General features: G+C 45.1%; 1 protein-coding gene and 2 non-coding genes across 3 annotated transcripts in view; 2 read left to right on the forward strand and 1 right to left on the reverse strand.

Annotated features, from left to right (window-relative positions):
- The first annotated feature begins 617 nt into the window (after positions 1-617).
- Positions 618-690, forward strand: TRNAK-UUU (transfer RNA lysine (anticodon UUU)). Its single transcript has one exon. It is a non-coding gene; the product is annotated as a tRNA-Lys (tRNA).
- Positions 691-1,119: 429 nt separating this feature from the next.
- On the reverse strand, positions 1,120-1,192 carry TRNAK-UUU (transfer RNA lysine (anticodon UUU)). Its single transcript has one exon. It is a non-coding gene; the product is annotated as a tRNA-Lys (tRNA).
- An 11,736-nt stretch (positions 1,193-12,928) lies between these two features.
- PIK3C2B (phosphatidylinositol-4-phosphate 3-kinase catalytic subunit type 2 beta) overlaps positions 12,929-20,731 on the forward strand; it is a 75,191-nt gene continuing 67,388 nt past the window's right edge. The window contains exon 1 of the mRNA XM_009238907.4: positions 12,929-13,393. The gene's annotated coding sequence lies outside the window, so the exon portion shown is untranslated. The remainder of the gene's footprint in view (positions 13,394-20,731) is intronic.

The following is a 20,731-nucleotide window of genomic DNA, read 5'->3' on the forward strand; positions in this document are numbered from 1 at the left end:
CGGGAGGCTGAGGCAGGAGAATTGCTTGAACCTGGGAGGCGGAGGTTGCAGTGAGCCGAGAGATCGTGCCATTGCACGCCAGCCTGGGCGACAGAGGGAGACTCCGTCTCAAAAAAAAAAAAAAACAACGTGGATGCTTTCAGGGGACCTACTGGATAACCTCACCATCCTTCCTTTCTCTCACTTTATACCGCACAGTGCAACCCGATAGCTTCAGAACAGCATATTCATAATCTCTTAGACAGATTCATTTTTTTCTATTATTGGATAGGTTTTAGCACTGATGCCCATCCTGTTATCAGTGGTAAAATAGATCGAAGGTTATTACAGCACTTCAAAAGTGACACCTCGCCATTCTTTTAATCCTGAACCTATGTAATTACAACTAAAAAAAGCCTACCTAATCATGCTTACTAGGCGCATAAATATCTCGCAATTCTGAATTAGCTGGTGATGCTGGTGAAAGGCGCAGAATTTGGGCCTTCTGTTTTTCCTGTGATTCGCACGAATCACGAACTTCCTTGGCGTTAAAGCAGTCTCACAGTGTGGATGATGCAATCACTCAAGGGTCCTCATTCTTATGTAAGAAATAGCAGAAGGAGCGGTTGTCTGGGGGAGCCCGGATAGCTCAGTCGGTAGAGCATCAGACTTTTAATCTGAGGGTCCAGGGTTCAAGTCCCTGTTCGGGCGGCTTGTCTTTTTTCCTTAATGGACAAATACAAATTGTATACATTACGGTATGCAACACTATGTTCTGAAATACGTATATATTGTTGAATGATTAAATCAAACTGATGAGGGTATGCATTACCTCGCATACTTTTTTTGTGGTGAGAGCACAAGGTGCTTGCTTTTAAGTTTCTTTTCTTCCTTTCTCAATTATGAGCCATCAAAAAACAAATATTTTTCTGGGAAACCACCGTGCCAGACCTCGATACTTGCCAAGAAATTAAATAACTTTTCAGTCATTTTTTTCTCCCTGAAAATATGTCTGTCTAGCATATTCTGAAACCAGTGAAAAATGATCTGAATTCAACTTGAAATGTTAGGGTTGACAATGTCTGCATTTTGCACTTGATGGGATAATATTTACCCATTTAAAGTAACGAAAACTACAAACGCCCGAACAGGGACTTGAACCCTGGACCCTCAGATTAAAAGTCTGATGCTCTACCGACTGAGCTATCCGGGCGCTTCGTAATACAGGTTGCTTCTGTTTACTTCATATAGGTTGCTACTTTTTTTTTTCTTTAGTTTGAGATGGTGTCTTACTCTGTCACCAGGCTGGAGTGCAGTAGCGCGATCTAGGCTCACTGCAACCTCCGCCTCCCGGGTTCAAGTGATTCTCCTGCCTCAGCCTGCCGAGTAGCTGAGACTACAGGCGCGCGCCACCACGCCCAGCTAATTTTGTATTTTTGGAAAAGACGGAGTTTCATCATGTTGGCCAGGACGGTCTCGATTTCTTGAGCTCATGGTCCGCCCACCTTGGCCTTCCAAAGTGCTGGGATTATAGGCGTGAGCCACCGCGCCCGGCCTGCTTCCTTTTAAGTAGCTACATTTAGGTTTTAATTAGAATTAAAGGTTTTTTTTGTTTTTTGTTTTAGCAAGATAAAGCAAAACAAATATTTTCCTTTCCTTTTCTTTTTGTTCCATTCACTTAAAACACGTGTTCTTCAGCTGTTTCATGTTTGATAAGTTACCAGTATTTACTAAACTCTCTAAAAGGAAATTAATGGTAGTAAATGACAGAAAAATGGGCAACCAAGATGAATATTCAAAATTTAGACATAGGGTTACAACCACTCTTTCCTTCCTTCCTTCCTTCTTTCCTTCCTTTCTTCTTTTTTTTTCTTTCAATCTTTGCAGCTGTGCCAGGGAGCAACCTCTTTTTATTATACTTCTGCCTTCTATTTATCACTTCCCTGATAAGATCTCTTAATTTTAATTATTCTACCAAACTAGATTACAACATCTCTCCCATTAATGAAAAATACATTTCCACTCATCAGATGACGTAGTTGTTAGTTAAGTATTACTTAGCACAAAAGAAGGAAAGACACTTTTGATTCATGCACAGAGGAGCTAATACTATAAGAAAATAGACGTGATTGTGGAAAGGTCTGAATTAAGATTGCGGGAAAAGGAGTTTAGACCTTTAATTTAAATTTAGATTGAATTTTGCCTTTCCTCCCCTTTCAGGCAAGTTGCAGTTTTCTTTTCTTTTCTTTTCTTTTTTTTTTTTTTTGAGCCGGAGTCTTACTCAGTCGCCCAGGCTGGAGTGGCGTGGCAGGATCTCGGCTCACTGCAACCTCTGCCTCCCAAGTTCAAGCAATTCTCCTGCCTCAGCCTCCCAAGTAGCTGGGATTAAAGGCGCCTGCCACCACGCCCGGCTAATATTTTTGAATTTTTTTAGTAGAGATGGGGTTTCACCATGTTGGCCAGGCTGGTCTCAAACTCCTTACGTCAGGTGATCCGCCTGCCTCTGCCTCCCAAAGTGCTGGGATTACAGGTGTGAACCACCGCACCGGCCTCAAGTTGCAGTTTTCAAGACAGTCTCACAAGATGAATCCTCCCAAAGCAGTGTGCACCAGTGGGAGCAACATAGAGTATTAAGAATACAAATCTCCAGATCAGCCTAGTTTTTCCTAAAATCAATTTCTTTTTTTTTTTTTTTTTCTTTGAGACGGAGTCTCGCTCTTGTTGTCCAAGCTGGAGTACAATGGCGCGACCTCGGCTCACTGCAATCTCCACTTCTTCGATTCAAGCGATTCTCCTGCCTCAGCCTCCCGAGAAGCTGGGATTATAGGTGCGAGCCACCACGCCTGGCTAATTTTTTGTATTTTTAGTAGAAACGGGGCTTCACCATGTTAGCCAGGCTGATTTCGAACTCCTTACCTCAGGTGATCCGCCCGCCTCGGCCTCCCAAAGTGCTGGGATTACAGGCATGAGCCACTGCGCCCAGCCACCTAAAATCAATTTCATCAACCCTGACACATGGGGCGTGGAACACAAGATTATGAAATTTCAAATACTGATAAGGGAATTTATTTTAGTTTCTGGGAACTAGTGGCTTCTGAACACAATGAACAACAAAATAGCTCAGCCTCAGCTGGAGGAATTTTTCTTTCCTACAATTGTCTGATTCTTATAGAACAAAGACCAACAAACTGTGATCCTGAGCAGGCCTGGGTTTCCACATTTATAAAATAAGGGAAATTGATTAGATGGCCTCGAGATAACTCGTAATTCTAAAGTTTTACCATTCTGTTACTTTTTTCCGTTGTGAATAAGATTAGAAGGAACAGACTCAAAATGTGCCAGAATGGAGTGATTTAATTCAACAAACATTTACTGATCGTCTGTTACAGGTTAGGCTCTGCGCTAGCCCTAGAGTCTGAGATGAGTAGGACATGGGTCCTGCTAACAGTCTAGGAAAGAAGACACACAAAGAAACAAACAATTTCAACATAAAATGGAGTGGCTGCAGATGAAGATGGACAGGAAAGCAGGGTTTATAAAATAAGGGTAGCTGGGACCTTGAGTTTTCAGGAGGGAAACTGCATGATCATAATTCAGTTTAAACAGTTTAAACAAGTTAAACAGTAAAACAGTTTAAACAATGTTAAAGGTGTACTGAAGAAATTGTAATGAGCGAAACACAGACATTTATTTATTTAGACATATTTTTTTCAGCACCCACTGTGTTAGATAAGGAAAAACTGCTAGCACTGTTTCTATGAATGAGATGTGGAAATAAATTATACCACTTAAGTTTTAAGGAAGGGAAATGGTGTCTATCCAGGCCTCCTTAAAAAGGCAAGAATAGATAAAGGGGTCTTCAAGTTTTTTCCTCCCCAAGGCTTTGTTACATCACACTCTCTTCCGGGATAACAAAACCTGCTGTTTAAAATTAAATAAACTGAATGGGATTAATCAATCAAAAATTTGCTTACTGATTACCCACTGCTTCCACAGCAGTGAGCTAGGCACAGTAGGGAGGAAAACAGGAAATCTGGAAGGAATGTGGGGACTGCAAGGTGTATTTAGAGAATGGGGAATAACTTAATCTTGTTGGAGCAGAAGGAGATAGAGAGGGGTAAGATCACATTGGAGACTACACTTCCATCAGGCTAAGGCAAACGATTTTATCCTACAGGCAATGGTGAGCTATTGAAAGATTGGCTTCTTAACATTGCAAAGTCCACCCGAGATAGCATAAAATGAATCTGTTTGCTTCATTTATGTTGCATCAAGAACACCACAAGTGCCATCTTGTACTTCAGCATAAAATCTTCCTGGAGTGCTTCTTGAAGCTTCTTTAGGCAGACTGTTGAACTTAATTTTCCCACTAGAGGGTAGGCTAAACTCACAGATTCTATATATTTGGTGATTCTCCTAGTTCTTAAATTTAATTTCTCCACTATTTTTAAAGTCTGTGCATGTGTGTCTGTGGTGAGAACACTTGAGATTACACTCTTAGCAAATTTCAAGTACACCATACATTATTAATAACTATAGTCACTGTACTGTATGTTAGATCCCCAAAATTTATTCATCTTACAACTGAAAATATGTACTCTTTGATCAAGATCTATTCGTTTCCCTCACCTGCCAGCCCCATGGTAACCATTCTGCTGTTTCTATGAGTTTAACTTTTCTGGATTCCACATATAAGTGAAATAATATAGTATTTGTCTTTCTGTTTCTAGCTTATTTCATTTAGCATAAAGTCCTCCAGATTTGTCCATGTTGTCGCAAATGGCAGGATTTCCTTACGTATCACATTTTCTTTCTTTGTTTCTTTTTTTTTCTTTAGACGGAGTTTCACCCTTGTTGCCCAGGGTGGAGTGCAGTGGCATGGTCTCAGCTCACTGCAACCTCATCCTCTGCCTCCTGGTTTCAAGTGATTTTCCTGCCTCAGCTTCCCAAGCAACTGGGACTACAGGCGCCCGCCACCACGCCCAGCTAATTTTTGTATTTTTAATGAGACAGGGTTTCGTCATCATTTTGGCCAGGCTGGTCTTGAACTCCTGACCTCAGGTCATCTGCCCACCTCAGCCTCCCAAAGTGCTGGGATAACAGGCATGAGCCACCACACCCAGCCCCCATTTTCTTTATCCAGTCACCTGTAGACAGATACTTTTCCTGATTCCACATCTTGTCAATTGTGAATAATGCTGCAATGAACATGGAGGCGCAGATCTCTCTTTAACATACTGATTTCATTTCCTTTGGATATATTCCCAGAAGTGGGATTGCTGGTTCTTACAGTAGTTCTATTTTTAATATTTTAAAGGAACTTCCATACTGTTTTCCATATGGCTGTACCAGTTTACATTCCCACCAACAGTGTACAGGGATCCCTTTTCTCCACACCCTTGACATCACTTGTAATCTTTTGACTTTTTGAGAGTAGCCACACTACCAGGTATGAGGTGATATCTTGTTATGGTTTTGCCTTACACTTCTCTGATGATTAATGATGTCGAGCACCTTTTCATATACCTGTGGGTCATTTGTATGTCTTCTCTGGGAAAATGTTGATTGAGGTCCTTTGTGCATTCAAAAAAAATTCTGGTTATTTGTTTTTGTTTTGTTTTGCTATTGAGTTGTATGAGTTCCTTATATATTTTATATGTTAATCCCTGATCAGATATATGGTTTGCAAATATTTTTTTCCCATTCTGTATGTTGCCTTTTCATTTTGTTGATCCCTACTATAATAATTTTTAAAGGGATTTTTTTACCCTCCTTCTCATCAGACTTACTGCCTTTGAAAAAAATCACCATCAATCTGATTACCCACTGTTTCCACAGCAGTGAGCTAGGCACAGAGGGGGAAGGTTGTGGACCCTTCCTTCCCAGAGTTCCCCAAACCAACACCAAGTCGTAGCTACCTACTCTGGGACCCAGTCTTCTATCGTCACAGTATAGTGCATAGAGTCTTTGGAGCTGACACCATCACAAGGTACTAAGAAGATGTATAGTACAGGTTGTTTTTGTTTGTTTGTTTGTTTTGAGACAGTGTTGCAATCATAGCTTACTGTGGCCTCAATCTCCTGGCTCAAGTGATTCTCTCACCTCTGCCTCCAGAGAGCCTGGGACTACAGGCATGCACCACCATGTCTGGTGAATTTTTTTAAAAAATGTTTTCGTAGAGATGGGGTCTTGGTATGTTGCCCAGGCTACTTTTGTACTCCCTTAGCTCAAGGGATCCTCCCGCTTCAGTCTCACAAAGCGTTGGAATTATAGGCATGAGCCACCATGCCTGGCTGAGCCCAAGAATCTTACACAGCATCAAGAGCTCAGATACTGGAATAAATACTCCCTAAACAACGCAGCCCTCAAATGTCATGGATCATTGAAAAGGTGTAGGGAAGAAGTAGGACTGATTTCAAAGCTGGTAAGAGTCAAAGGATTGAAGAAGTCAATCTATCCATAAAATATTTACAGAGCACCCCACCCCATCTCTAACATCCATTCATCTTTCAAAGATATTTGAATATTTTTGAAGAAAGCCTACTGAAGGATTTTAAAATAAAATTGTTATAAATACTGTCCTTCAAAATATTAGTTTGGAGTTGTATTACAGATTAGTCCTAGCCTAGAGAAGAGCTATGAGAGAATACAGCACAGATAAACAGATTCTATCATCATCTCCTTCCATTGATTTCAGCCATTTGCTCCCTGACCAGTAATCTACTTATTATTACCACTGAAATCTTTTTTTTTTTTTTTAAGATAGGACCTCACTCTGTTGCCCAGTCTGGCATGCAGTTGTACCATCATGGCTCACTGCAGCCTCGACCTTCTGGACTCAAGTGATCCTCCCACCTCAGCCTCCTGGGTAGCTGGGAGTACAGGTACACACCACCATGCCCAGCTAATTTTTTGTGTTTTTTGTAGAGATGAGGTTTTGCCATATTGCCCAGGCTGGTCTTGAACCCCTGGGCTCAAGCAATCCACCAGCCTAGGCCTCCCATAGTGCCAGGGTTACAGGCATGAGCCATCACACCTGGTCACCACTGAAATCTTAGACTCTCAAGCTTTTCATTTTCTGGCTCAGTCACTCTGTCTTCCCGTAAACTAGATCCAGGTTTTCATCCATTCACTTATTGACCAAGAATTTATTGAGCACCAGCTTTGAATGAGGCAATGAATTAGGCCTAGAAATTCAAAGGTAAAAATAATGGAGATTCCTTGTCTTTAAGGAGCTTACAGTCTGTTGCCCTCCTATTCTGTGCCCTCCCCAATTCAGAAAAAAGTGGACAAGCAATTATAACACCCATGATCAGTGTTATAATCCAAGTAGCTATTGGGTGTGTCTAGACACTCTTAGGAGGCACTCTAGGGAAACTTTGCAGAGAATTTGTTGTAGGATGTATTAGTTTGTTATTGCTGCTATAACAAATGACCACAAATTTAGTGGATTAAAGGAACACAAATTTATTATCCTACAGTTCTGCAGATCAAAAGCCCAACATGGGGTTCACTGGACTAAAATCAAGTATCTGCAGGGTTCCTTCCTGGAACCCTGGAGGCTCTAGGGCAGGATTTGTTTTTTGACCTTTCCAGTTTCTAGAGGCCATTCACCCCCTCTGGCTCAGGACCTCCATGCTTCAACTTTCAAGCCAGCAATGTTGCATTTTTCTGATCAGTCTTGTGTCATCACATCTTTCTCTAACTTCAGCTAGGAAAGGTTCCCAGCTTTTGAGGACTGACGTAATTAGATTGGGCCCACCTGGATAATCCAGGCTAATCTTCCACTCCCAAGGGCCTTAACTTAATCACATCTGTAAAATCCTTTTGCCACGTGAAATAATGCAGCCATAGGTTCCAGGGATTAGGAAGTGGACATTTCCTCCTTTGGGAGACCATTATTCTGCCTACCATGTAGAGAGACAGAGACAGCTGCATAAAGGGAAGTGGGTAGAGGTGGGGATTGGAGGTAGGAGGCCCTTTCCAGGAAACCGTGTGGAAGGGCCGTTAGGTGAGAATATTGTGCATTCTAGGAACTGTAGGGAGTTTCATAAGGCCCAAGTATGAAGTTTACATTGGAATGTGGGAGGCTATTCATTTAATACATATTTATTGAATATTATATGGTGGGTGCAGTTTGGGAGATGCAGGGATGCACAAGACAAAGTCCTTGTTCTCTGAGGCTAGAGTGAAAAGCAAGGGCTGACTGTGAGAGAATTCAGTTTCCTTAGGAGACTGGACTTTAAGAGTTAGAGAAAGTCACACATTAATTCATCTGCCAAAAATTTTGTGAGCACAAGTGCCAGGCATTGTTCTAGGCTCTGAGAATACAGATGTTTAAAAACCAAAGTAAAAAAATGCCATGTCCTACATGTTAGTTGATTTTAAGCAGGAGAAGCAGATGTTTGCTTTGGAAACATCACCCTGGCTGGGTTACTTGAGAAAAGATTGGAAGGGGAATAAGATTAGAGGTAGCCCAGTCCCTTTCCTCCTCCTTCTTAAAGATTCACAGCCTTTGCTGAGCTTCACTTCCATCCTTGAGGACTTCCTCTTTTGTCAGGAGCCCTCTTTTCCTTTTATGTCTCTACTGTACCTATCTTGGAAACCTGACCTCATGTTCTACACCTGGGCTTCCAAGTGCTGCAGAAGAAAATGATGACAACATTCGGATGTTTTTATTCATAGCCACAACATATTAGAGTATCCAATGCCAGCTGTATCTGCAACTCTGCTGACAATTCTCTCTCTCTCTCCTCTCTCTGGAGCTACCACTCTCATTCCTTATTCCTTTCTATTTTAACCTTAACCACTTTTTTTGGGGGGGGGATGGAGTTTCACTCTTGTTGCCCAGCCTGGAGTACAATGGCGCGATCTCGGCTCACCGCAACCTCTGCCTCCCTGGTTCAAGCGATTCTCCTGCGTTAGCCTCCCGAGTAGCTGGTATTACAGGCATGCACCACCATGCCCAGCTATTTTTGTATTTTTAGTAGAGATGGGGTTTCTCCATGTTGGTCAGGCTAGCCTGGAACTCCCGACCTTAGGTGATCCGCCCACCTCGGCCTCCCAAAGTTCTGGGATTATAGGCATGAGCCACCGTGCCCAGCAACCTTAGCCACTTTCTTTAAGCCTTTAACCTCATCTTGAGCCTTTCTCTCTCAGCTGATTGCTTAGAGATTACAAGGCAGCAACCAGTCCTCTCAACATCTAGTCTCAAGTTCTAGTCTCTTTACCAGTCTACAAATGCCTCTGCTTTTGTACAGCCTTCCTCTCAAGGATATCAGAGGCAGCTCCACCCCATATGCCTGGGTCCAACTCCCTCCTGTTCATGATCTCACTCTCCTCGGTCTTACTCGTCAGCATATGAACATGCTTAAGCCTTTCTTATCCTAAAAAGAAAAAACAAAAGTGTCCCCTTTGATCCTGCATTCCCCTCTACCCACTGCCTTATATTTCTCCTTGTCTTAAATTGCCAAGCTTCTAGAAAAAGCATGTCTCTTTTATTCTAGATCCAGGTTCATTCATTCACTTAGTGACCAATCATTTATGGAGCACCAGCTTTGAATCAGGGAATGCATTAGGCCTAGAACCCACTGGAGGCTGGTTTAACTATGACCACTCTTACTCCATGAGCACCAGTGACTTTCTTGCCCACCCAAAGGGCATTTTCCAGCCCTACCCTCCTGGAGGTTCCTGCTGCACTGGTTATCCAGTCATTCTCTTCTGAGATTCTCCCACCCTAGTTTCTGACACTCTGTGGCCTCCAGTTTTTCTCTTACCTCTCTGGTTGTTTCTTCTTTCCTCCTTATACCCATCTGGACGACCTCATACAGGCTTATAACTTCACTGACTACCCATAACCTACAGAATCCAAAGCTGCTATCTTGTCCACACCCCAATATGAGTTTAGTTTCATAAGTTTGCTGTCTACTAGACATCCTCATCTAAACATTCCACAGATACCTCAAACCCAACATGTTCAAAATTAAGCTCAAGGTCCCTCTGCCAACACCTGGGACCTGTCTTACTAATTGTCCCTAACTTAGGGAATGGTACCACCTGCCAACAATTTCTAAGGCTTCAAATGGGGAGTGATTCCAGAGTCCTCCTCTTCCCTAATTTCCTACATTTTATATATTTATCAAATATTATTGATTTCTCTTCATAAGTATCTTTTGTATCTGCCCGTTTTTTTCATCCCCACTGCCACAGCTCTGGCACAGTTTTGAGATTCCCTGATTTCCCACCTGGAATGTAGCCATGGTTTCTCTGTTGAGCTCCCAGGCTGCACTCCTGACCTGTGTTACTAGGTCCTGGCAGAAAGCAAATGGCACACTGCACTTGAGGGGTAATTTGAGGAGAGGTTAAAAAATAAGGAGACAATTTATAAAGGGTCGGCAGAGTATAGGAAAACCACAAGAAATAGTGTACAATCTACTAGGACCAGTAGCAAATCAATGTTTCCACCCCCAGGCCTGAAAAGTTAAAGGAGGGGAGTGATTACCTGAATCAAGAGGGAGGGAGGGGGCTGGCACGGTGGCTCATGCCTGTAATCCCAGCACTTTGGGAGGCTGAGGAGGGTGGATCATGAGGTCAGGAGATTGAGACCATCCTGGCTAACACAGTGAAACCCTGTCTCTACTAAAAATACAAAAAAAATTTGGCCGGGCATGGTGGCATGCACCTGTAGTCCCAGCTACTCAGGAGGCTGAGGCAGGAGAATCGCTTGAACCGGGGAGGCAGAGGTTGCAGTAAGCCACTGCACTCCAGCCTGGGCGACAGAGTGAGACTTGGTCTCAAGAAAAAAAAAAACAACAACAAAAACAAAAGAGAGAGGGAGGGGAGAGAGAACCACCCGTGGAAGCTATGATCTTTGGTTGAGGGCGGCGGCCAGCGCACTGTGACCCCAAAGAGAGGAATCCTGAAGAATAAATATCCAGTTTCCCCTGACTTCCCTCCTTATTCCGTCTTCAGCCGTGGCTCCCATTGGCCAACCCAGTCTAGGAAGCCAGAGGGCCAGGAAGATCTGGAGAGGCAAACGGAAGACATGCAGTGCATCCTCCAAATCCTTCTCTATAATATGCCAGGAAGTCCTTTTCTGGTCACACTACTTCCTAGCTCCATTTGTGCACAGCAGGTTCTCTGTCACCTACAGCACCTAAACTTTTTGGTATGCCCTGGTTTCTCTTTATCCAATTTTTTCCTTACCAAAATGCATGATAAAGCCTGTGATCTGATCCTCCACTTAGCTACCCAGGCCTACTTCCTGTTAGTTCTTTCCTTCAGACTTTTCACCCCAGCAGCATAGAACCACCAGTGGTCGCCAGGCGCGATGGCTCACGCCTGTCATCCCAGCACTTTGGGAAGCCGAGGCGGGCGGATCACAAGGTCAGGAGATCGAGACCATCCTAACACGGTGAAACCCCGTCTCTACTAAAAATACAAAAAAAAAAAAAATTAGCTGGGCGTGATGGCGGGCGCCTATAGTCCCAGCTACTCCGGAGTCTCAGCCAGAAGAATGGCGTGAACCCGGGAGGCAGAGCTTGCAGCGAGCCGAGATCACGCCACTAAACTCCAGCCTGGGCGATAGAGCGAGACTCCGTCTCAAAAAAAAAAAAAAAAAAGAACCACCAGTGGCCCCTTTAACACTCTGTTCTCTCAGGCTCCTGAGCTTGACCTGATGACAGACACAGAGTAAGCTGTCATAAATATTTGTATGGTGAACTAGTGGTGAATACGTGCATGGACACGTTTTTTAACCCCTGTGGCTCCTGAGATCAGGAGTAGCATCATATACATTATGACATATGTGCAGACCAAGCTGCCTTCAGTTAATTATAAAGATGTTTCACCTACATTCTCTCCTTTGATCATTACGAAAGCCCTGCGTGATAGGTGAGGACGCTATTCTTGATATTCAGAGGGTGAAGTGGACTACTGAAAGTCACAAGCATTGGGTACAGAAGGCACTGTAGGATCAGAAAGGGGAGTGATCCCTTTTCTCCCCATCATAAGAGTCACAGCCGACACTTCTATAACAAAAGACAAGTTAACAAGAGAAAAGCATAACAAATTTATTTAATCATGGTTTTACTTGAGAGGCTGAGGACCAGGTGTTAATCTTCATAGTCTGTCGAGAAAGAAAGAAGAAATGAGGGCAGTGGAGGAAAACACGATTCACGTTTTTAGGAAAATATACTTTGAGATTAGTGATCGTTGGTACTATGCAAACCAAATGCAAACGAGGAGCTGGCCAACTCATGGTTTCTTTTGGGTGGAGCCTTTAGGAAAATTCTTCCAGAGACCACTGCTGGAAGAAAGGTATTTGGAGTAGAAAATTTAAATATAACATATTGTATGAAAGGTTGTTTTTTTTTTCTCACTACCCTAGTTGGGTTGGAGGATCCTCTATCTCCCCTCCCTACTTAGGTTGACTGCTATTTTCTGGATCGCAGCTCGAAAGATCCACCTGGGCGAATACAAAAACAAACGAGACTCCCCTTCCAGAAAGAGAGGAAGGAAGGAGACAGAAAGACTAATGACACTGAGCGTGTAAAGCCCGGAGACAGCCTCTCTCTACCCCAACATAACCCTCAAGGTAGGGGATCCCCCGAACATCGCTACCGTAATTATGGTAGAAATTCCTGAAACGGATAACTGGACCTCAGCACCGTCATTTCTAGCGGAATGATTGCGCTTTCCTCTGACCCAAAGCCAAGGGGTTCCAGCAGGGGAAAGTAACGACCATCCGCAAAAACCCTCACCCAAGTGGGGAGTGGAAATCCTGGCTCTTGGGTTGCAGAGCACAACTTGACGCCAGCGCGTTTCTCTTCCCCCACGCAATGGCAAGTGGGGCGGGAGTCGGAGGGGAGAGGAGGAGAGGAGAAGAGAAGAGGAGGGGGAAGGGGAGGGGAGAGGCGAAGGGCTGCCCGGGTTCCAGCAGCCGCCCCGCCCTCCGGCTCGCGGCGGATTCGGCGCTGCGGCTAGAGCCGGCGGCCGGGTGCCTGTCTGTCCAGGCAGGGTCTGGCCGAACCTCGCGTCGCCGTGCAGTGCGCCGGGTGTCCGGGAGATGGCTTCCCCTCTCTCGCCCGCTGCTCCCGCTATTGTCTCACCCGGGGTGGCCTGACTCTGCGAGCTCGCGCACGCTCTCGGCGGAGAGCACCCCTCCCTACCCCCACAAGCTGGTCCTTGCGCCCTTTGCTACCTCTCCCTCTGCCCCTTGGAGCCTAGGGTCTGTGCGGAGCCTGGAGAGAGGAGCGACCCGGTAGCGGGCGGCGTGCGGCCGGCCAGCTCCTCTCGCGCTGGTGCAAGAGACGCCTGGAGCCGCAGAGCGAGCCCGGGAGGCGCGGAGCGAGCAGCCCACGTCGCCGGGCACAAGACACGTCGGATGTTGCAGCAGAGCCCGCAGCTAGCGCAGGTAGGACACGCACCCTGCGGGTTGCATCGGCCCCAGGGTCTGTAAAGTGCCCCCAGAGTGGAGGCAGCCGAGGTCAGGGGGCTCTCCCTCCAACATGGCAACAGCGGAGGTGCAACAATGGAAGCAGCCGAGGGTTCCTGGCGGCGGGCTGAGCGGCGGACGCCGTGGGAGCCTGAGCTCCTCCTGCCTGCCGGGCAGAGCAGGTTGCCCCTCACCCCACCCCACTCCACTCCAGCAGCTTCAGGGCCTCTGGGGCTCCAGGCACCCGCGTCCCCACCCACTTCTCGCTAAACACACTTCCTGGCTCCCAGCTGCAGGGCGATCTGAACCAGTCAATGGTTTTGGGGTTTGTTTATTTAAGATGAGAAATAAAAAAAGCAAAACCTGCCCTGTGATGGGGTTAGTGCCTTCTGTGGACTGGGTGAGAAGTCGGCATCTAGCCTGGGGAATGTGTACATTTCTTAGTCGGGCGGAGGGTAGAATTGGATTCTCCCTTATAAGGATACTGCAGCAAAAGGAGACTGAAAGCTTGAAAGAGGGAGAGGGACCCTCAGGCCTGAGTTCGCCGGTGCTGGGAGAAGGCGCTGCTCTCCTGGCCTATACTTGTCCCTCATTTTCAGCTCCCGACAGCGGTGACTTTGATGTTGGAGAAGCAATCGCAGCAGGAAGCACAAGAGCAAGGCTGCCAAGCTGGTGTGGGGTGGAGTAGGGTGGGGAGCCCAGGGGCTTGGCAGGCTTCTGGGTTGTGGGAAGAGGTTACCAAATGTATGAGGTTAGTGCACACACCCTATTTGGCTGATGTTGAAGTGTGTGTGTGTGTGTGTGTGTGTGTGTGTTTTCTGCCATTGCTCTTGCTCCTTCAGGCCTGCCTTTTCTCCATCTCCACCCGCTTCTGGGGTCTTCGTAGCTTCCCTGCCCCAGCCCTTCCAATCATGCCTGGGATGGAATCGCTGTATTGTCTCTGGCAGCCCTCTCGGGCTGTTTTTTCTCAACTCTGTTGGAGAGTTTTGTACCCTGGGCTGGCTGGTCCCAGCGTGGCACCAGATTCTTTAGCAGGCGGCTACCCGGGCTCCAAGAAGTGGGCCAATGCTGCCCCTCCTCCTTGCTCTAAACTACCTATTTGGGATATGGCCAGGCAGATGTAAGCAATTTGTACTAAATTCCAACCCTGAATCAGTGCTGAATGAAAACTTACTCTGATGCTGCATCAGGCCTTGGGAAGATATTAGGAAGAGAAATGGCCCAGGGGGTGGCAATGCCGACCCCCAAATACTTCCCTCTCCCCAACTCCAGCTGCCGATCCCAGAGCAGAGAGGCAGTGAGCCTTTGGAATCCCAGCTCCTCTAGAGTCTGGCGGTCCCATCTTGAGGTTGTGTTCATGGAAAAATTAAGTCGAGGCACATTTTATAGCTCTGCTTGGCAGCCAGTGTCTGAAGAGATGGTGGCTCCGGCTGGAGCCCTAGACCCAGGCTGTGGCTACTTCTCCTTTGGCCTTTGGGTGAGCCTGAGGTTTGATTGCCATGGCTCTGAGCTTACTGCTGAGTGTGTTTGGCTGAATCTGATCAAGCTCTCAGGCCTGGCTGCTTGTCCATTTCCTTCTCCACTGGAAGCATGAGTGAGAAAGGGCCAAGGGGGTGTGCTGGGTGAGGAAGGGTCAGTTTATCTGGGGACTTGGGCTGTTTCTGGGGGAGCTCCTTTGGACTTCCTTGGTGGTCTGGAATGCCTTTGGTCTTTGTCATGACCCAGTATGCTCTGGCAGATACTCTATACCCTCGTGGGCCTTTGGTCCCCGCTTGGTGGTGTCCCCACTCCTCCTGTGCCTGGTGCTTTGCATCTATATCATGTCTGTGGTCCTTCAGCTGGGATAGCCCTGGCCTGGACCAGTGGGTAGAAAAATGAGGTCTCTGTTCCTTTTAGGGGCTTGTAACTAGCCATAAGGTTCAGGCTCCTCATGTTCCCAGGATGTGAACTTGGACATCATAATGTGAAGTAGTAGAGAAAACAGTGTCTTGGTGTGACTTTCTTTTTAGCTGTGTGAGCACACACAATTTGTGGACCTAAGATTTAGTTTGTATATTTGTAAAATGGAGGTGGGGGAGTAGCCATGGCTCACAGGATTAATAATGAAATACTGCTTACCAAGAACTAAACAGAATCATGTGTGCAAAAGCACCCTGAAAACTACAGAGTACTTTACAAATGATTATTCATACTGGGTTTAGCCTCCCGCATAAGGGAGGGAGAACTGTTAGGGATGGGGATAGGGTGGGATCTGAGGGCCACATGGAGTAGGGAATGTTTTGGGACCTTTTCTTTCTTGCTAAGGAAAGAGTAGTGTGACAATACCAAGGTAACTGCTGTATTCCTTGGGTATTTTTCTTTAAATGGTGTTGGCAGGATGGGAACTGGGAGAGAAGGAAAGGCTGCCTCATGATATTTGTAGGAATTGAGGAGCGATAAACACCTTCCAAAGGCTGGCTACTGCCTATAGAGAGGATAATGCTGAGCTGGCAAGTAATGTAATCGCTAACACTCACTGATGTCAGCCAGCTAGTAAATGATAGAGGTGAGATTTGAAGCAAGCAGTCTCACTCCATACCCTGTGCTCATAGCCTCAGTGCTACTCAGAGAGATATTGGGTCTTGGGAGAACAGAAAGGGACAGCAAAATTGTGGAGTTCATTCTTTTTGTTTGTTCTTGAGACAGGGTCTCTCCCTGTTGCCTAGGCTGGAGTGCAGTGGGCTGAAGTGATCCTTCAACCTCAGTCCCCACCCTGAGTAGCTTGGACTATAGGCATGCACCACTATGTGTGGCTAATTTTTTAATTTTTTGTAGAGATGGGGTCTCAGTATGTTGCCCAGGCTGGTCTCAAACTCCTGGCCTCAAAGGAACCTCCTGCCTTGGCCTCCCAAAGGGTTAGGATTATAGGCATGAGCCACTATGTCCAGCCTCAGAATTCATTTAAAAAATTTTTTTTTTGAGACAGAGTCTCGCCCTGTCATCCAGACTGGAGTGCAGTGGTGCCATCTCGGCTCACTGCAACCTCCATCTCCCAGGTTCAAGGGATTCTTGTGCCTCAGCCTCGCGAGTAGCTGGGATTACAGGCGTGTGCCACCATGCCTGGCTAATTTTTTGTATTTTTAGTAGAGACAGGGTTTCACCATGTTGGCCAGGCTGGTCTCGAACTCCTGACCTCAGGTGATCAGCCTGCCTCAGCCTCCCAAAGGGCCGGGATTACAGGTGTGAGTCACCATGTCCAGCCTCAGAATTCATTCTTAATGGATTCCTTGAATGCCCATGAGATGTAACCAGCCTGGGACATCTCATGGGCATATAGGCATAATAAATTTTTCTGGGCCTCATCTGCTTTTCTATGCATTTTTATTTCTGTCTACCTTCCAAGGAAAGAAGAGATGTGGGATAATCTGATCAAGTCATATTGCTGCCTTCTGAGCAACACTAATAGAAGGTTTGGGACTTGGAGGATCCTGGGGAAATTAAGGCAGATTTCTTGTTTTGGTATTTTCATATCTGCTGTATTTTGCATCTGTTTTATAAAATGAAACTTGAGGGACTATTCTTGCATTTTTTTTTCTTTTTCTGTTGAGACAGGATTTCACTATGTTGCCTAGACTGATCTCGAACTTCTAGTCTCAAGTGATCCTCCCACCTTGGCTTCCCAAAGTGTTGGGATTACGGGCATGAGCCACCTCTCCCAGCTTGTTCTTGCATTTTGTATGATCACATAGAGTATCAAAACTGGGAAGGACCTGGGCCATCACTTCCCTGAGAAAACGTGACTTTCTCAAGGTCATGCAGTTAGTAGCAATGCTGGAACTGAACGCCTACCCCGCAGATCACAGCATGACCCATGAAAGACCTATCCTGCAGCACTTTGGAGTTTCATGCCGACCCAATTAGTGGCTTTGTCTTTGGGAAATTTACTTCCCCAAAACATTGGGACATTGGGATGGAATTCACTCACCCTAAATCATCACCCTGGTTAAGGAGACTAAAGAATCAGAAGACATTTGTGCTTTGGGGAGCGGAGGTCCTCAGGGTATAGAGAAGGAAGAAGAGAGAGGTTCACTGTAGTCCTGAAGCAGAAATAAGACCTGTGGCTGAAGGAAACCTTAGCAATTCACTCCTTGCTCTTCCTGAGAACTCTCTGTAGGAAGTCTCACCTAGCAGAGGCTTCACAGTATTTCAGAGACGCCAAAGATTGTTTGCCTCTTTGGAAACTTATCCTTCCATCATGACTGTGTCACTCCTGCCACTGTTCCACCATAGAGGTGGGTGCCTAATATTAGAGAGTTGCTTCACACACGTGGCTCATTCCTCAAGCCTCGCTAAGCCAAGCCCACCAGGAAGAAGCTTGAGTGGAAGCATTCTCTCCAGCCAAATCTTTCTTTCTCTCGTCCTTTGCAGCAAACCATAAGTTATAAGGATGAGGGAAGAAGAGTAGAGGGCCAAAAGGATTCCATTTTGAGGAAAAACTACAGTTTTCTTGCCAGGTAGAAGAATCAGGTATGAGTTCTTTTTGTCTCAGGTAATAAACTAACCAGAGCCCAGATAGTAGTAATGATGGAGCCCTTCAACTATTGACATCTCCCTAAGAGCCCTCGTTTTCTGAAAGCAGAGTGTTTGTCCCATTCCTGACTTGCCATGCTGTGTGTCTCCCAGAGAGTGAAAGAAATTGATGTGACTGTGAGCACCAGTAGAGTGGATTTAATTCTGACCAAGAAAAGGGAGGTGGTTTGCAAATGGGTTGTTTTGGGATCCTGGGAGAAGAACATTGTAGCCAGAGATATTAGATTTTCACTCTAGACTTCAAGGAGGCAGATTTTTTTTTTAAATTAAAAGATAGGGGCCAGGAATAGTGGCTTATGCTGTAATCTCAGCACTTGGGAGACTGACATGGGAGGATCACTTGAGCCCAGGAGTTTGAGACCAGCCTGGGCAACATAACAAGATCTTGTCTCTACTAAAAATAAAAATAAAAAAAATTAGGGTGTGATGGTGCACACTTGTGGTCTCAGCTACTCAGGAGGCTGAAGTGGGAGGATCTTTTGAGCCCAGGAGTTTGAGGCTGCAGTGAGCTATAATTGCACCACTCTGATTGCATCCAGGTTTCACTCTAGCCTGGGTGACAGAGTGAGACCCTATCTCTAAAAATAATAATAATAAAAAAGAGCTTGTACAATTAACTTGAGAGGAGCCAAAATTTGAGTCTAGGTCAGAAAACCTCTAGAACCTGTGTTCCTTCTGCACTATGCTGAAGGGGCCTGTGAGAAAAAAAATGTTCATGAGGCTTGAGTCCTGAATGAGATGGAGCTTCCCCAAGAACCAGTAATGATAGAAGTGGTTCTTAAAGTCATTTCTGGAAGACGATAGGATCACAAGGGTTTAAGTCTATCAGATCATGTCAAAAAGAAACTCATTCATTTATTCATTAATTTGACAAACGTCTTGGTTGTTTACTAGTGACTTTAGGTACTTTTGAGTCATTGAGTGGGGGAAATATGGGTTGCCTTGTGAACTCATAAGTGGGGCCTTTTTGATGGTCAGACTTCTTGGAGGAAATTAAGTGTTTGCAGAGATCTGAACAATGAGTAGGAATTGGGGCAGGATGGGGAATGGAGTGTGGTGAACGAGGTGAACTGAAAGCAGTTTAATCTGGCCAGAGCCACTAAAGGAGTTTGCATTTTATCTTTTGGGCATTCATTCCACCATTGTACATTGAATGCGCACTGACACTCTTTTACGTGCACAGCAGTGAAGAGGACGGGTAAAACCCTTGCCTAGTGCTTGGTGTTCTGAGCAAACTTAGTTCACTCGTAGTTCTTAGTCCACTAAGAGTAGTTCACTAAGAATTAAACCAAGCTTTTTAATGTTACTGACAGGAGTTCTATACTGATAGATAGGGAATTACTTGGAGAGATTATCTAGTTGAATGCAAGGAAAGTTTCAGAAGGACTCTCATGATAATCCTATAGATTATACAGGGTAGAGACAAAAGGTGAGTTAATGATTGGTTAATTGTTCATTCAACAAAAACATCTTCAGTGCCTCTGCTCATTCATTCTTATATTTATTCATTCATTCATCAAATGAGGGGCAGTGCAAGTTCAGCAGATGGTTAAGAGCATGGTTCTTAACCAGATTACTTGGGTTCAAAGCCTGGCTCCACCACTTAGAAGCAGTATGACCTTGGAAAAGTTATTTAATTTATCTCTGCATCACTTTCCTCATATGTAAGATGAGGGGAATAATAATACCAGACAAAATTTGTTGTAAAATGAAATGAGTTAATTAATGAACTACTTAGAGCAGTGCCTGATGCATGTAAATGGTGACTCAACAGCTCATGGTTCTTGTAATTATTATTCCTCAATAGCAGGTTTGTGCTAAATTCTAGGAATACAACCTTGAATTGAGTGTGGTCCCTGACCTTGAGGGAACCACATTGTACCCCCCTCCCACCCAAAATGCAGGTAAATGGATGAGTTTCTTCATGGAGTGGGGTAATCCTATAAGCTCAATATGAATCGATTGTGATAAGGTGCCCCAAGAGTTATATATATACAGTCTTAGGCAGTATTTCCTAGAGATTATAGAAACTAGAACTGTGGTGTTTATTATTTTAGAGATCTCTAAACTCTTAAGAATCTGATGAATGCTATGGGGTGTCTACTTGGAAAAATATATTACAATTTTGCCTTCAAACAACCTCCAAACCTCTGATCCTATGACGAGGAGCTGTTAACTCTTCTCTGGGTTAGTCAGACCACGCTGAGAACACAGTATTAACAGTTCTATACTGGAGCATGTACTTCGTGTAAAACACTGTGCTAAGCATCCTGGGGGAGACAAAGATAAATACGAGGTAATCCATGCGGTTTAAAGACTTAGTGGAAAAGAATGTTTTGTATGTAATGAGGTGTTTGTAGATACATGTTGAAATGATAAAAGTAAGAATGTTCAGCTTGAGCAATGGAACGAGATTTATCTATAAAAAAATTTAAAAATTAGCCAGACATGGTGGTGTGCACCTGTAGTCCTAGCTACTTGAGAGGCTGAGGTGGGAGGATCACTTGACCTGGGGAGTTTGAGGTTACAGTGAGCTATGATTGCACCACTGCACTCCAGCCTGGGCAACAGAGTGAGACCCTGTCTCTTTAAAAAACAAACATAGAGGCCGGGCACAGTGGCTCATGCCTGTACCAGCACTTTGGGAGGCTGAGAAGAGCGAATCACCTGAGGTCAGGAGTTTAAGACCAGCCTGGCTAACATAATGAAACCCTGTCTCTACTGAAAATACAAAAATTAACCGGGCCT

The sequence above is a fragment of the Pongo abelii genome, chromosome 1, assembly GCF_028885655.2.
Source record: "Pongo abelii isolate AG06213 chromosome 1, NHGRI_mPonAbe1-v2.0_pri, whole genome shotgun sequence".
NCBI classification, from domain to species: domain Eukaryota; kingdom Metazoa; phylum Chordata; class Mammalia; order Primates; family Hominidae; genus Pongo; species Pongo abelii.